At 44.7% G+C, this 17195-nt stretch overlaps 1 protein-coding gene across 1 annotated transcript in view; it reads left to right on the forward strand.

The window, feature by feature from the left end:
- Nucleotides 1-11687: 11687 nt before the first annotated feature.
- The window catches only part of POU6F1 (POU class 6 homeobox 1), a 143985-nt gene continuing 138477 nt past the window's right edge, over nucleotides 11688-17195 (forward strand). The window contains exon 1 of the mRNA XM_030198283.1: nucleotides 11688-11758. The gene's annotated coding sequence lies outside the window, so the exon portion shown is untranslated. The remainder of the gene's footprint in view (nucleotides 11759-17195) is intronic.

Below are 17195 nucleotides of genomic sequence, written 5' to 3' on the forward strand. Positions count from 1 at the left end.
TTGGGAGGCTATTTGGGGCATCGAATCGTTCCTCAGTTCATCTCTATATAATTGCTGTAGTTTAAGCATGTATGTCTCTATGGGTTCGGTATCTGATTCCCAGCATTTCGTGGTAAGGACAGAAAAGTCCTTGCGTGTAGGAAATCTGGTTCTGATGGCAGCGAACAGATTTGCCTCTATGATGGACAAAGCATTGCCATCATATTTGTTATCCGTTATGGCATGGCTGTAGCCGGCTTGCGTGAAAAAATCAGAGATGTTGGCATGGGGTATGCGACCCAATAATGCTTTTATGTCTCCCACAGCCAGAGTTGTTCCTAAAGTGGAGGCTTTAAATTTACGTATCCATTTATTCCCCCCCTTGGTAAGATCGGGAAGTTGTTGGACAAGGCTGTTCAACTCCACTGCCGAATATGGGGTATATTCAGCATGTGGGTTGTTTCCAGACATTTTATGTAGTAGGGGCAAGACTTTAGTGATCCGGTCGGGCACAGGAGGGAATTTATTCTCATACTTTACCCAGACCTTAAGACCTTCATGCATATAAGTTAGGACTAAATGGCTCCAATTAGGGTCTGGATGGGAGTAAATAAGCTCCTTCCCTAGTAATAATTTATCCGATATGGTCCCGAATAAGTGCTTCAAATACATTATTCGGCCAAATAGTGATTTAAATTTGAATACAAATAATCTGGGGCTATACTGTGCTAAATCCTACTGAAATAAACACTGAATCTCTGGTTTCACGTTGCTTCTTTTATTATTTGTTATTTTAAAGCTCAATGCCCATTATTCGTATTCGGTATTTGTATTCAGTCGAATCATATTTTTTATTATTCGTATTCAGCTGAATAGTAAACTATGCTATTCGGCGCAGCTTTACAAATATTGATTTTTCCCCCTAAAAGTCCAGAGCACCTTTAAGCTACTAAAGATGAGGAGTTCTGTATTTGATGCAAGCCTTTTGCAGATACATGTGAAGCAGTCCCAAACGCCTAGCTCAGGACCCAGGAAAAGTGAAGAGGAGAACACCAGAGCAACTATTTCATGTCTCAGGACTTGACATAAGAATGCTTTTGGGACTTTAAAGGATTTATTTCCCTTTTGGTGTTCTTATAGGACTAGACTAAGTAAATGCTGCTCAAAAAAACGATGCTGGAGCACTACTCTATAAACTGTACTCCAGTGGCGTAGCCAGACTTCGAGGTGCGAGGGGGCCAGAGCCTAAGGTGGGGGGGGGGGGCACATTTTGATCCGCTGCCCTACCGCCGCCCTCCTCTGTCGCTTCGCATTCCTGTCACTCCCCACCCACTGCCGCCACTGTACATCTTGGCATGCTCAATTCACTAAGTGGAGCGTGCCAGATGTGATGGGAAGAGAGAGCAGGGCAGGACGAAGGCTTCAGCTGGTGGGGGTTGGGGACCTCTGCCAGCCAAACCAGGGGCCCAGAACAAATTTTGGGGGGGCCCAGGCCCCCATGGCCCCACATAGCTATGTCACTGCTGTACTCCGAGTTAGGTACCGTTTATAGAATAATGCTTAGAGCCAATTTCTATGCTACACGTTGGATGCAAGGATTTACACCAACTGAAAATGGTGTAAATTCTGGCGTGTAAGTATTCAATAATACTGGGCACATCTTTAGTAGTGCCCCTGACCCGCCCATGCTCCTCCCATGGCCACACCCCTTTAGAGTTAAGTGCTGTGAGGTTTGCGCACAGATCTTTATAGAATAGTGCTTAGTAAGATGCACGCACAAAGCTAAATCATTGCCACTTAAAGCCAATAATTGGTTGTTAGCACCCAATTATTGGTTCTACTTAGCTTATTAGCCAATTTAGTTGCACATGCATCTCAGGATAGCTCGCAATTTTCCTCACAGAAATTTGTATGCCATTTATGGACTCTGGGGGATAATGTTTATCCTGTTTTTGCTTAGGGAAGCCACCAATGAAAGTGTTTTTTTAAATTTAATCAGACCCCAGTCCTCTGGATCATGCTTTTTCCATGCCAGCTTAACTGTTAAGGATTTTGCCTACCTCCATCCACTTCATTCCTGTGCACTGGTCATTTTCTTTTTTAAACTTTTTATTCAACTTGACAGGCAACACACATCAGCAATCATAATGTCCATTAAATAAAGAAAGAAAAAGAAAAAAAAACCTCTTCCCAATCAACTACAGAAAGGGCAATATTGGACCCCTATCCCCCTAGAATACAACTTAAAGAAATTGCACTGTTGCAAATCAACATGCATGGCATTCCTGAAACTGCCAGCATTTACCCCACATTTTATTGTATACATCAATTTTCTCCTTGAAAGTCTAAGATAGGATGTGAATATGGTAGCCACTCATGACTGCAATTTTGTGGAAGTTTCCCATCCAGGAAACAGAAATTGTGTGCTGCAAGTGGATTAGGAAGGACACCCATACTAAGCACTAGTGGACTCCAACAGCGTGAAGACTCTTGTCCAGAGAAAGATACTCAATTATCTGCAATTGAACTAAGAACAAACTGTGTACATGGTGACCAGAGACAATATTCAACAGCTCAAGTGTCCTTCAAAACTCTGGTAAGGCAAGCTCATCTGGAAGTAGCAGTCTTGCCTTGGTGGCCTTACCCAGTAGTTTTGGCCAGGGAATTTCCCAATTTCAGTGCCATCTGGGCCCAGCTGATCTGTGGCCCAAAGAAGGAAGTGGAGTCTTTTCCTGAGATCTTCCCACTGGAAGACCCTGATTTGTATACAGAAAATCCAAAATTACCCAAACCCTGCTGCCAGTGGCGGATTGAGAAGCTGCAGTGCTCTCTGAATTTAGGAGCAGCTGTAGATGGAGATCCAGAGCCGGGGGAAGATGGTGGGCCAGACAACCCCGACTCGTTAGACAGACTACCAGAAATGTCAAAAGGGAACAGGCAGAGGATGAGTCCCTTAGAGCAACTCGAGCTATGGGTTGTTTCAGTAGATGGGAATCCTGTGGAACACTAGGACCCCTCTAAGGTAGCACTCCCGTATTTTGTAATAAAGAATAATTTGCTGTACAGGGTAGTCAAGGGAACCCTGGGAGGGGAAAGATGTAAAGCCATTGTTAGTCCCTCAACCCTACCTTAGGGAGGTCACCTGGGGGAGGAGAAGACCCTGGAGTGGATTTTGGCCCAGTTTTTCTGGCCAGGTGTATTCAAGCAAGTTCAGCTCTTTTGTCAGTCCTGCCCAACCTGCTAGCTGAGTAGTCCTGTGAGGGTTCTACCTGCCCCTCTCATGCCCATGCCCTTTGTCAACACCCTGTTCAAGAGAACAGCGATGGGTTTCATGGGACCCCTGGAACGTACCACCCAGAGTAACAAGTATATTCGGGTCATCTTGGATTTTGCCACTCACTACTCAGAAGCCATTGCCTTGCATAATATGAAAATTACCACAGTTGCTAATGCTCTGTGGGAAGTCTTCTTCAAGATGGGGATCCCAACAGAAACATTGACTGAACAAGGTACTACCTTTATGTCCCGAGTCATGATGCAAGTGTGTGTGCCTTTTCTAAAAGTGAAGACCTTGCGGAAATTAGTTTATCATCCACAGACAGATGGTCTAGTGGAATGCTTTAATAAGACTCTGAGACAGATGATAAAAAAAGTTTGTGGCTGAAGATGGGAAGAACTGGGATTCCCTACTCCTATATATACTGTTTGCAATCTGGGAGGTGCCCCAGAGTTTGACAGGATTCTCTCTCCATTTGAACTGTTATATGAGAGGAGACCTAGGGGAATCTTGAATGTGGTTCAGTAGGCTTGGGAAGAAGAACCCAATCTGGGAAGAAACTTGGCTGAATATGTGCTCACCGTGCAGGAGAGACTAAAGAAAGCTGATGAGGTTGCCAAGCTCTGCCTGAAAAAGGCTCAAGCGGGTCAAGCCTGAGCCTACAACCAGAAGGTGGTACAATGAACCTTCCAGATGGGGGACATTTTACCCTCCTCTGAGAGTAAATTATTATGCAAGTGGCAAGGTCCTTATAAAGTGGTGGAAAGACGGGAGGTGTCAATTATAAGGTGACCCAACCTGACAAGAAAGAAAAAGGCGAAGATCTTCCATGTAAATTTATTGAAGAAGTGGATCCCCATGACTGCAGCCCTAGTCCAAAGAGACAATTTTGAGCCAGAAGTCCTGACAGAATCCAGAAGAATGGTGAAAAACCTCCAAAAACAACTTAGAGGAGAGCTGCGATGGTCAAAAATTTACATCAGGCCAATAGACAGGTAAAACAAAGGATTGGTGAACATTTGAGTAATCTGAGGAACAACAAACGTGAGGCCCCCCTTGTGGACCACTGGATACAAGCCCAGCATACTGTCCAGGATGTAAAATTTGTAGTCCTTATTCAAGTTGTTATGCCTCAAAGTGGTGATGTATCCTGTGTCTTGCTGAAAAGGGAACAAGAGCTGATCTTCAGATGGGACACAGTGGCCCCTAGTGGCCTGAATAGGGAAATAGAATGGCAATCTCTTTGAATTTTCCCGTGTCTGCAAGTCAGCTGATGACCTATAAAATACTGCGCATGTGTGGGCGTTTTTTCACAGGCTTTAAACCTGGTAGGAGGGAGCTCCTTCCTATGAGTCACTGAACTGTAAGTTATATTCATAAAACAAATTTGCTTAAAAATTTCTTGATATTATGTGGGATGATTTTTGCTCTCATTGCATATGATAAGAATATTAACAGAGTGAGCATGAGTTTTTTGTGAGATTTTTAATTTTAATTTTTTCTTTTTTACTTTTTGTTTTGTAGTTCAGTTCCCCTGGTGACGCCAGCTTTGGCGAAACATGGCCCATGTAGGGAACCAGGAACAGTATGTAGATCAAGAAACACCGATGCAAGGGGTGATTGAGATAAAAAAAAAGTATTACATTGACCCCCATTTGGACTCGCACCACCCCCGACATTGGTACACCAGAAGATTGGGAATCCATCTTGTCCTCCTCCTTGTTTAAGATAAGCAGCTTTTCTTATCTTGTACTAAAACATTGCTTTCAAAAGACATACTAGTTTTTTTTACATCTTGTATAAACAAGAATAAGGAGTGGAGGTAGGGTGTGCAATGATGGTGGTATGGTGAAAGTACATATCTCGAGTCTTTGGGTCTTGTTGTATTACACCAAAAAACTGAGCACAATATAGTATTTAAACTATAAGATTTTTTGTGTATTTTTAATGTGAAAAAATTTTTTTATTTCTTCTTTTTTACTTCTATTTTTATGGTTTCTGATAATTTTGGATAAATTCACTGATTGGGAAACTGAGATTATAGTTGAAGCCCAGAATACTTAGTGAAATTAAATTTTAACTGCCAGACCCTCGACCATTCTTCTAAGGTTCGGAGATCCCTTCTCATCGTTTCTACTCCCTCCAGGGTATTCACTCTATTGGCTATTTTCGTGTCATCCACAAAAAGGCACACCTTTCCTTCCAACTCTTCAGCAATATCGCCCACAAATATATTAAACAGAATAGGCCTCAGCACCGACCCCAGAGGAACTCCACTGCTCACCTTCCTTTCCTCCGAGTGGATTCCATTTACCACCACCCTCTGCCACCTGTCGGTCAACCAGTTTCTTATCCTGTTCACCACTTTCGGTCCTAAGTTCAATCCTTTCAGCTTATTCACGAGTCTTCTGTGGGGGACCAAAGCAAAGGCTTTGCTGAAGTCCAAGTAGATTACACCTAGTGCACGTCCTTCATCCAGTTCTTTGGTCACCCAGTCAAAGAAGTCAATAAGATTCATTTTGCAGGATTTTCCTTTGGTAAAGCCATGTTGCCTCGGGTCCTGTAACCCATTGGCTTCTAGAAAGTTAACTATCCTTTCTTTCAGCAGCGACTCCATTATTTTTCCTACCATGAGACTTACCGGTCTGTAGTTTCCCACTTCTTCCCTGTCTCCACTTTTGTGAAGAGGAACCACATCCGCTCGTTTCCAAGCCCGCAGAACCGCTCCTGTCTCTAAAGATCTATTAAATAAATCTTTAAGAGGTCCCGCCAGGACCTCCCTGAGGTCCCTCAGTATCCTGGGATGTATCCCATCTGGCCCCATAGCTTTGTCCACCTTCAGATTCTCAAGCTGTTTATAAACTCTTTCTTCCATAAATGGCACAGTATCCACTCCATTCCCAGACGTTCCCTCGGCAGCCAACTGCGGTCCTTCTCCAGGATTTTCCTCCGTGAACACCAAAGAGAAATAATTGTTTAGCACGTTCGCTTTATCTTCATCACTCTCCACATAGCCATTCTCATTATCTTTCAGTCTCGCAATTCCATTCCTATCTCTTCTCCTTTCTCCAATATATCTGAAAAAGGTCTTCTCACCTCTCTTTACATCTTTAGCCATTTTTTTCTTCTGCTCCTGCTTTCGCTAGCCGTATTTCCCTGTTTGCTTCTTTGAGTTTAATCCAATAATCTTTTCCGTGATCCTCTCATTGCGTTCTTTTGTATTTCTTGAACAAAGCCTCTTTTGCTCTTATTTTTTCAGCTACTTGTTTGGAGAACCATATAGGCTTCCTGCTTCTCTTGTTTTTGTTTACTTTCCTCACAAAAAGATCAGTCGCCATATTTAGAGCAGCCTTTAGCTTGGACCACTGTTTTTCCACATCTTCTGCGCCTTCCCACGCCAACAGCTCCTTCTTCAGGTATTCCCCCATTTTATCAAAATCAGTACGTCTGAAATCCAGTACTGATGACTATTACATAGGTGGGCACCCACCCGGATATTGGAAACACTACCCCCATTTGTGAGCACTAGATCCAGCATCGACCCTTCCCTCGTGGGTTCCGTCACCATTTGTCTGAGCAAGGCACTTTGACAGGCATCCACAATCTCCTTACTTCTTTCTGATTCCCCAGACGGGACATTCCAATCCACGTCAGATAAACTGAAATCTCCCAACAGTAGCACCTCCCCTTTCCTACCAATCTTTTGAATATCTTCTATCAGATCCTTGTCTAATTTCTCCGTTTGCGCAGGACGTCTGTAGATAACCCCCGTGTGGATACAGGTTCCGTCTTCTCTTTCCAGGACGATCCATAAAGCTTCTTCCTCTCCCCATGTTCCCCGCATTTCAGCCGCTCTGATATTGTCTCTCACATACAGAGCCACTCCTCCACCTCTCTGTCCCTTTTTATCCTTCCTAAAAAGAGTATAGCCCAGTACGGTCACATCCCATTCATGGGAATCACTGAACCACATCTCCGTAATAGCAACAATATCCAAGTTTTCTTCAAAGATCAGGGCTTGCAAGTCTTGAACCTTTCTACTTAGACTACGAGTATTTGTGGACATAGCTTTCCATGTGCTTAGTGAGTTTAGGTGGTTTACTATATTTACATGACCTTTCCCTCTGCCATCATGTTTATTCTGGGGGTAGTTTAGAATAATATGTTTAGAATAATAGCAAAAATTCCACCTAAGCCCTATTGTGTGAATACGCAGAATGTGACATAGCTTGTATTTTACAGGTAAGTGTACACATAGGTGAAATTTGGGCGAGATGCACACGTATGGGGGTGTTTTAATAAGTTGTGTTAAGCAGCTAATGTCGGTCATACCACACAGTAGACGTCAGCGTGGATCCATGCTAGGCCCCACTTCACATTAAAACCAGCACCGAGGTACAAAAATCCAGGCTAGCTACAAAGCTACTTAACCTGGATAGGGGCAGAAACCAGGCATGACTTAGGCTAGTTGGAGGCTGCTTTGCTAGTTAGTGCATGGATCTCTACTGCCCTCTAGCTGTCATAACTGCTGATAGCACAGCTGCACTTAATATTACTTCAAGCGGAGGCGCTGTGCAGCTACACTAATGGCAGTCCAGTAGTTCAGCTGCTGTCAAAACTAGTTGGTGGTGCCCTCCTTGAACTTCTGATCCCCTCACACTCCCCAACACCCCCAGTCACTTCCAAATCCCCCACAATCCCTGATAACCCCTCATCTGCTCAAAGGATACCTCCTGCCACAAGACTATTGTTAGCGGTCATCGGAACCATTCTGAATCCCTGCACAATCCTGGGCAGTAGCAGAGGGGCATTGTTCCAGCCTGGAACCACTGGAACCACCATAGCAACCCCTAGGTAAGTCCTGATAGTGTTGAGGGGTGGGGAGAGAGTTGGTTTGTGAGGGAGAAGGTGCTTATGTTTAGGAGGCAGGGCTTTTGACCTAGGGGGCTGGATTTGGCACTTCAGGGGAGAATGGATAAATGTGTGTTTGGGGGGGGGGGGGGTCAGGGAGTATGGGGGTAGCAGGATTAGAAGAAACTAGGGGTGTTGGTGAGTGTTGGGAGAATTGGACTAGGGCAGTTCTTTTTTTATTTAAGTGGTCCTGTTTTTACATGCAGTGCTATCTGGCACAGCATAGTACAGTGCCATGCAGCAGGTGTCTACTCTGGGTGGTAAATACAGTGCAGATGCTGGCCAATCTCTCTGCATGTCATGCCGCTGTGGATGATCTGGAGTAGTGAGCCCTTGGGCTGCTGCCAGAGACCAGCAACAGCAGGTGAACCACCCAAACTGGAAGCGAGGCCAAACACCAACAGGCTGATACCAGGTATAGGAGTCTCGAACAGGTTTGGCAGGACAGAACTCTGAAGCAGACTTGCCCTGGCTGGACTGGAACCAAATGCTGGAACGGACTGGGCTTGGTTGGACTGGAACCAAATGCTGGCACGGACTTGGCTTGGCTGGACTGGAAACAAATGCTGGTACAGACTTGGCTTGGCTGAAAGTGAACCAAATGCTGGAATGGACTTGGCTTGACTGGACTGAAAACAAATGCTGGAACGGACTTGGCTGGACTGGAAACAAATGCTGGCACAAACTTGGCTTGGCTGAAACCAAATGCTAGAATGGACTTGGCTTGGCTGGGCTGGAACCAAAGGCTGGAACGGACTTGGCTTGACTGGAACCAAAGGCTGGAATGGACTTGGCTTGGCTGGAACCAAAGGCTGGAACGGACTTGGCTGGCTCAGCTAGAACAGGATTCAGGATACTGGAACAGGATTCTCAAACAAGCTTGACTGGAACAGGATTCAGGATTGTCAAACAAGGCAGACACAAGCAGGGTAGGGCAGAAGCTAAGGACAAACAGGGTAGATACAAGCAGGAAGGGAACTAAAGCTGAAGACAGACAGGGCAGATACAACCAATAAGGAAGCTAGAGCTGAAGATAAACAAGGCAGATACAAACAGTAAGAAACTGAAGCTAAAGACAAACAGGGCAGATACAAACAGGAAGAGAACTTAAGCTGAAGACAAACAAGACAAGAACTAGCAGGGCTAGAACTGCAATAAGCACTCCCAGATGAAAGCTCATCTGAAGACCTCTGTTGCAAAGGCAAGTCCGACAATTCTCAGGAGCTTAATAAAGGCAATTACAGATGAGGTCACAGGTGGGGCTTGGCAGCAGAACCACAGGGGCAAGTCTAGAGTGCTGGAACATCAGTACCGGAATAGAACCTAGAAGATGTCTGGGAAACAGGAAAAGATAGTCCACAGCAACCACAGGGCCCAGTCACCCGGGGCAAGGTGAGTGTAGGCATGGAATACAGTCACAATCGTGACACTGCATTTACTGCACAGGCTTTTGCACGTACTGTATTATTAGTAAAAGAGCTCTTTACACACAGAACTTATAGAATATTATGTTACACACCAGCTCTGTGGTTAGCATTAAGAAATGTTCATGCCTAACTGCATGCACACGTATATACCCAGTTATGCTAGTATTTAGAAAGGAAAGCAGGTGCTTATGTTCCTTTATTGAATGGGTGCCAAAATATAGTCACACTGTTAAAGAATTACCCCCTATATTATGACACTATTTGTGGACTAAATATGTTTTCTTTTTCACACATCACCACATCCTTAATCAATGGATCTCTTTGCTGGCTTACATCACCTCATGCAAGCTGTAGTTTTCCTTTTATTCTGAGGAACATCTTTCTCCCCTAGACTGGCCAGATAGGCCGGTGCCGGGCAGACTTTTACAGTCTGTGCCCTGATCGTGGATTGACAGTTTTGATTGGGCTGGAATGGGACTTCGATGACAACTTCACTAGTTGGAGAACAAGGCCAGTGCCAGGCGTACTTCTACAGTCTGTGCCCTGAAAACGGCAAAGACAAATGAAGCTCAAGTATACATATGTACCTTATACTATGAGTTATCTTTGTTGGGCATTCTGGATGGACCGTACAGATCTTTATCTGCCAAAATCCAAGGGAACGGTACAGTATAGGGGGTGTAGTGCTTCAGTGTGCGAAGGAAGAGCGGGACTTGGGGGTGATTGTGTCTGACAACCTTAAAGCTTTCAAACAGGTAGAAAAAGCGACGGCCAAAGTCAGAAGGATGTTTGGGTGCATAAAGAGAGGCATGACCAGCAGGAAAAAGGAGGTGATAGTGCCGTTGTATAAGTCTCTGGTGAGACCTCATTTGGAGTACTGCGTGCAGTTCTGGAGACCGCACCTACGGAAAGATATAAACAGGATGGAGTCGGTCCAGAGGGCGGCTACAAAATTAGTAAGCGGTCTTGAATGCAAAAATTATAGGGACAGGCTTATGAACCTCAACATGTATACCCTGGGAGAGAGGAGACATGATAGAAACGTTTAAATATCTCAAAGGCATTTATGTACAGGAAGAGAGCCATTTTCAAATGGAGAGCTCTGGAATGAGGGGGCATACAACAAAGCTGAGAGGGAATAGGCTTAGGAGTAACCTAAGGAAGTATTATTTCACAGAAAGAATGGTGAAGGCGTGGAATGGCCTCCCGGTGGAGGTGGTGGAGTCGAGGACTGTTCCAGAATTTTAAAAAGCCATGGGATAAGCATGTGGGATCGCTTAGGAACAGGAAGAATTAGGGGTTACAGAGGATGGGCAGACTGGATGGGTCATATGGCCTTTATCTGCGGTCATGTTTCTATTATATTACTATGTTACATATATTTTGCTTCATGTTTTTTTGGAAACACAATAAAAGCTCAGGCGCAGTTTTACAAATCTCAAAAACAAAAAAAAGAGGTTTGGTTTCAGTATCAAGGCTGCAGTGAGTCTTAAATATCAGGACTGAGAGATAGCAAGCAAGGCATATCAATTTATACTAAGACCAACCTCACCCCCCCCCCCCCCAAAAAAAAAAAAAAAGTTGTTCTTGGGGGAGGGGCGTGTGGCTTCCCAAATGTTTTTCTCACAACTGTCCACATTCTTTCTGCATTGGAAACGAAACCGAAGTGCTTATAACTTTAAGAGCTCAGGCACTCCCTCTAGCTCCCTCACTCCATATTTCCAGTGTTTAGTATGCAGTCCTTGCCACGCATAAATTATGCTTATGACGCAGTTGCAAAAAATATATTCAAGTAAAAAAAAAAACTGCATTGAAGTTTCTATTCAAGGACGGTGTTTGCACACCAGATTCAGGCTTTCACTCTTCTAAACCCACCAAGCGGGGGGAGAAAAAATGGTTCACTGTAGTCATGAGACGTAATTTTTTTTTAATCCAGGACCTTCTTTTTATCAATGCAAATACGCCCTCCCCCCCTTTTGTGTGGCAGCCAGAGCTCCCGGCACCAAGCTGTGAGAGGAATTTGTAATTATTTTTTCTGGGTTCAGCTGCAAAATAAGGCAGTTTACAAAATATGCCTCGTTTCTCTTCACGTGCAAATTAAATTAAAAAAAACACGGGAAATATTCTCCTCAGAAAAGCCCGCGCTCCACTGGACCCATCCCCGGTAAGTAGCAATGGAGGGGGTTTTCAAGAGAGAGAGAGAGAAATGGGAGTTGTTTTGTTTTGTTAATATGCAATGTTCTTAATTAGCATAATTTATATATTTATGATAAAGGGAAAAAATAGGACACGCGACCGCTTCCCCCTTTTTTCGCAGCGAATCGGGCTCGAGCCCGGCGTTTGCATTTGCAGAGGGGGCGGATGTTGTGCCTCTGTGTTTGGGAAGGGCATGCCGGCCATGACCTTTAATAGGTGCACCTGGTGGCCGTGAGATGTCTTGCATTTTTAAAGGATTATAGATGGTTCCTTCCGTTATCTTTTTTTTAAAATTATTATTCTTATACCCTTTTCCACCCTATCTTGTCCTACTGTTGAATGGGCCTTACTGTGCAGGTTCCTTTTTTCCATGTTATCGTCCTGCACCCTCAGCCCTTTTAAACTACAAAGTATTTAAGTGTAATCCCTTTGGTTTTCCTTAGAATAGCCAGCTCCAGATTCGCCTGACAGAATTGATCCAGTCCTTGCTTTAACTCTCTGCATGCATGGAATTGTAGTCTTGCTTTTCGCATGGATTCAGTTGGGAAAACAGAACTACACATTCCTGCGTGCAATGGCAGTAAAACTAGGACTGGATCAACAGGCAAATCTGGAGTCAGGAACCCTATTATCATTTATCTTATACAGTATACATTCAAATCATCAGTTGGTAACTGTACTTTCTCTATTTCTGGCACTTGTCTTTCAGCTAGCATGCATTTATTTGTCTATGTATGAATTTTATGATTACATTTAGTGAGGGATTTACATTGACTGGAAGAGGATCAGTCCTTCCCTTTCCTATTACTGGTCCACAGAAAGCAAAGGACAAAACCCTAAATAATTTTTGTCTTACCCACTTCTGGATCCAAAGATGTCAGCAAAATCTTTTGTTCTTCTTTCTCCCTTTTCTCCACCCTGCTGTCTCAAGTTTAAAGCAGTAGGGAAAATATTTTTGTTTAGTCCCCATCCCACCTTTTGATATTTACATATCTTTACTTGCGCATGATTTCATTTATCTTCTTTTTCTCTAATCTCTCTCTTCACTACTGGAGCTCCAGGTTATGTAAAGGGGAGCACTACACTATACCCCTAAAGAGAAATGCTAAAAAAAAGGGGTCATCCTCCTCCCCGTCCTGCAGGGGGAAATTACCCTCAAGTGACACAAATGTTTCAGGGTCTCTTCAGCACCATCCTAGATTGCAGAAGTGAACTTCTGCCAATAGAGGGCTCTATAGATGGCTGCACCTTATCAGGAATTGTGCAAAAGTACTGGGCACCCTTGCTGAATTAGCCTTTTTCCCCTTCCCAGCCCGGATCCCGACTTACCTATTAGCAGTTGCTCCAGCAGCCTCCTGTTGGTGGTTGTAGCTCTGGCACAGCTCTTTCCCCATTAGGAATAGTGAGTCCAGCGTGCCTCCCTCCTCTGTCTTTCCTTTCTTCCCACTCGCTTCCCAGCACTCCACTCTATTTCTCCTCCTGCTCAACAGCATACTCCCCTTCTCCGCCCAGTGTCCATCATCTCTTTCTTTCTCCCCATCCGCTGCCCATCATTTATGCATATAACTTTTTTACATAAGCAGACGAGAGGTGTCCCTCCTCTCCTGTTCTTACCCCTTACCACAACCAAGTCTCCCATTTCCCTTTTCTCCAGTCATCTGCCCTCTTGCCCCCTTTGTTATCATTTGGCCACTGTCTCTGGCTCTATCTCTTCTCCTCTGCCCCTCAAGATGTGCCCCTACCACTCATTCCCCACCCCCTGTATCTGTCCCCTGTATCTCCCCACTCCCTATTTTCCAAAGCATCCATCCCCCTGCCTCTCCCTCAGTATCTGCCCATTGCATCTTACTCCTCCAAAATGCCCTGCCTCTTACACCTTCTCCAGCACCAAAGAATCTCCGCTGCCTCTACTTCTCCCACTTTCTCCCTCAGTATGTGGCCCTTGCCTTTTGGGTTAACTGAGTAGTGGGAGCCTGTCACAGCCCCCCTTACCCCTATCTTCCTTCTCAAGGTTGGCATTGTGTATACATTCAAAATGTGTGATTGCAGGGCCAGCATTTTTTGATGCTGATCACATGATATACAGGCTGCTGAATCTCCACCCAACTGATTGAGCTCTCCTTCAGCTGTTGGGGGCCTGAGGATCCCCACCTGCCACATTACTCTATCTGCCTGTCTACAGTCTCTTTTTTGTTGCCCCCAAATTCTGCTGCCCTAAGTAACTGCTTAATTTGTATAGTAGTAGGGCCAGCCCTGCATCTTAACCATCCTGGCTAGCTTGGAAGCAGGAACAATGAGCAGTGGCAAACCAGCCCATTGATCCCATCATGGAATTATGTCTGATAGGGATAGACTTTCTCATTGATTTACCCCACCCAGAGCATCCATCAATCCCCCATTGGCTTTGAGCGTATCTGAGGCTGAATATCCAGTAGCCACCTCATGGCTAACTGAATTTATCACTTGCTGTAGTGACAAGAAACCTTGGCCCGGATGTCACATTGGCCCAACTGCTCTACCCATTTGCTGCCACTCTTTCCACCTGTACCAGAGATAACTCCTTCTCTCTGAAACCAACATGGTCAAAGCAGGAGGAGGGAAGGGAGAGGAATGGAGATAAGGGTAGGGAACTGGTGGCTACAAGAGCACATATTGATGCCACCGAGTTCATTTATGCTAATCCCACAGTGTCCCACAGAACCTTCCACCATAACAAATTGATGGTTGTATAGCCTTAGGCAGGTCCCTGCCTGTGAGGGCTAGTTGCACCATCCGGGCCCCAAGGCTAGCCCTGGGAAGGCTGCCTAAAATGGCAAGAATCCCCTTGTCTTGAGAAGGATCTGTGGGTACAGAACCAAGGCAAATCCCTAGGTGAGACTACCAGTACATAAACCCCCCTTGCACCATATGGACCCTGGAACGGAAGTCCTCCAAGCTCTGGATTGGAGGACCACTTTCCAAAGGAAAACCCAGAACTAAAAGGGCCCCAGGCAGGGACTCGTCTAGGACACAACCCCAAGGTAGGAAGAAGCCCCCTACCCCCCCTTAAGTCAGTCTGTTGGGAATATTCCACCACATCAGGTTTAGCAGGAGCACTTTCTGTCAGCTGTCCCAAACAGAATAGCAGATCAGCCTTTTGTTTCATCTGTTGTCTTTGGTCCGCCAGTGGCAAAGGTGACATTAACTAGCAGGATCTGAGAAGCCAGATGACAGACTGAAGAACAATAGGAAGGCAGAAGATGGTGGTCTGCCACCTTGCCTGCAGCTTCTCTCAGGTGTACATGTAAGGGTTCTAGCTGCTGTCTTTATACCATCTGATGTGGCAGTCATGGTGGTAGCTGGCTAGACCATACCTCTACACCAACCCTGACCCACACTGAGGAATGGCCAGAGAAAACTCTAAAGGTGTCCCATCCTACTACTACTACTACTTAACATTTCTAAAGCGCTACTAGGGTTACGCAGCGCTGTACAATTTAACATAAAAGGACAGGCCCTGCTCAAAGAGCTTACAATCTAAAGGACAAGTGAGTAGTCAGTACGATAGGGGCAGTCAAATTGGGGCAGTCCGGATATCCTGAAGGTAAGAGTTAGGTGCCGAAGGCAGCATTGAAGAGGTGGGCTTTAAGCAGAGACTTGAAGATGGGCAGGGAGGGGGCTTGACGTAAGGGCTCAGGAAGGTTGTTTCAGGCATAGAGTGAGTCGAGGAAGAATGGGCGGAGCCTGGAGTTGGCATGGTATGGCTAGACCATACCTCTACACCAACCCTGACCCACACTGAGGAATGGCCAGAGAAAACTCTAAAGGTGTCCCATCCTGTAGTGTTGTAGCCTGTCCAGTGACAACTGCAAGATTATATTTCTGTTCTGCAGGAATGATGGGCCTTATAAATGTGGTGGCAGCCAGCAAAATGGTTGGTAAGGCCATTATATTATTGGTAACATTGGCTATCACCACAAAGCCTTGGTTCAGGGCATTAAGGTGGGAGAACTTTACTCTCAACCGAAGCCCCTCATTGAACGATAGGTGAAAGTCATTTTGTCTAATGTTTTATCCTTTCTTCCAGACTGAGTTCTTATGCTTCACCTCAGAGTTTTACAGGAGATGAGGTTGTTGGGGTTAGCTTTTCTGAGACACCATGAAAAAGGGCTGAATTACTTAGAATTGTTTTGCCTACTGGTAGCCTTAAGCCTGCCACAAGGCTAAAGTAAAGTAGAACCACTTCTACCAATCTTTTTCACCCCAGAGACTTAAACAAGGTGGTATCTATGGCGGAATAAGTCCATGTTTGCAAAGAGTGCCTTAAGGTGAAAACAGGCACCTTTTCTGAGCCCCCTTCCCAGCTAACATCCTGGACCTCTTCACTTCCAAAGGTCCTGTCAAGAAATGTGCCCTTCTGCTGAGAAATTCCCAGTGAATACAGCCTTTGCTGTGCCCATGTCTAAGGAGATGAAAGGTGCCCCTAGCTCCAAAAGGAACGCTCTAACTGGCCCTCATCCATTATGCCCACTACTGAGGCCATTATGGGATATTTCCCAAGCACCATAGTCATCTCCTCTGCCCCATCATCACAAAGACTAGCTAAGAGATAGGGCCAAGATAGAGCCTCCTCTGCAGCATGTGCCAGTTACTCTTTTAATGGGGGTCAATTTACCTAGACAGGAAACCATCATCAGACACTGACTGGATGACTTTGTAGAAGTATGTAAGAAAAAAAAAAAAGTCTAAAACCTCTCCCCCATTCCCATACAAAGACAAAGGTACAACACCCCAAGTCCTGGGAATTAGGGCACAAAGAATTCTTAACCAATAAGAAGAAAAAGGGAGCATTAGTCACAGAGAGTCAGGCCATGTGACTAGATCAACTAGGCCCCAACAACTAAATTCAATTTTATCAGCTAACCAAAAGCTATTAAATATGCATAAAAAATACCCTCAGACCAATCTTTCACCCAAAAGGACCCTATGTCTACGATCACAAGGTGACTGGTTTGTTCTCTTTCATCGGGTAGTACCTTTTGGGTACAACTATTTACCAGTGCACTTTTGCGTTGATAAAGTGCTAAGTAACTAAGACCCTCCAAAAATCAATGTGAGGTGCACTCAAAATAATGCCATGTATAAACAAAATGGATAAATAGAAACTTATCTGATTTTGAGAGAGAAAAAAATGGGAGCTGTTTTGTTTTGCAGTAATCTTAATTTATACATTGATGACAAACATGAAAAGAGCACCCAAATGCTTCCCCCACTTATTATTTCAGGGAATCTGGCTTAAGCCTGCCATTTGCATTTGCAGAAGTTGTGACTGTGTTTTTGAGAAGAGCAAGTTGTCAAGTTTACCTGATGACTGTGAAACATCTTGATTTTTTTAAAGAATTTAGAACTTTCCTGGCTTTGTTTTT

This window comes from Microcaecilia unicolor, chromosome 3 (genome assembly GCF_901765095.1).
Source record: "Microcaecilia unicolor chromosome 3, aMicUni1.1, whole genome shotgun sequence".
NCBI classification, from domain to species: Eukaryota; Metazoa; Chordata; class Amphibia; order Gymnophiona; family Siphonopidae; genus Microcaecilia; species Microcaecilia unicolor.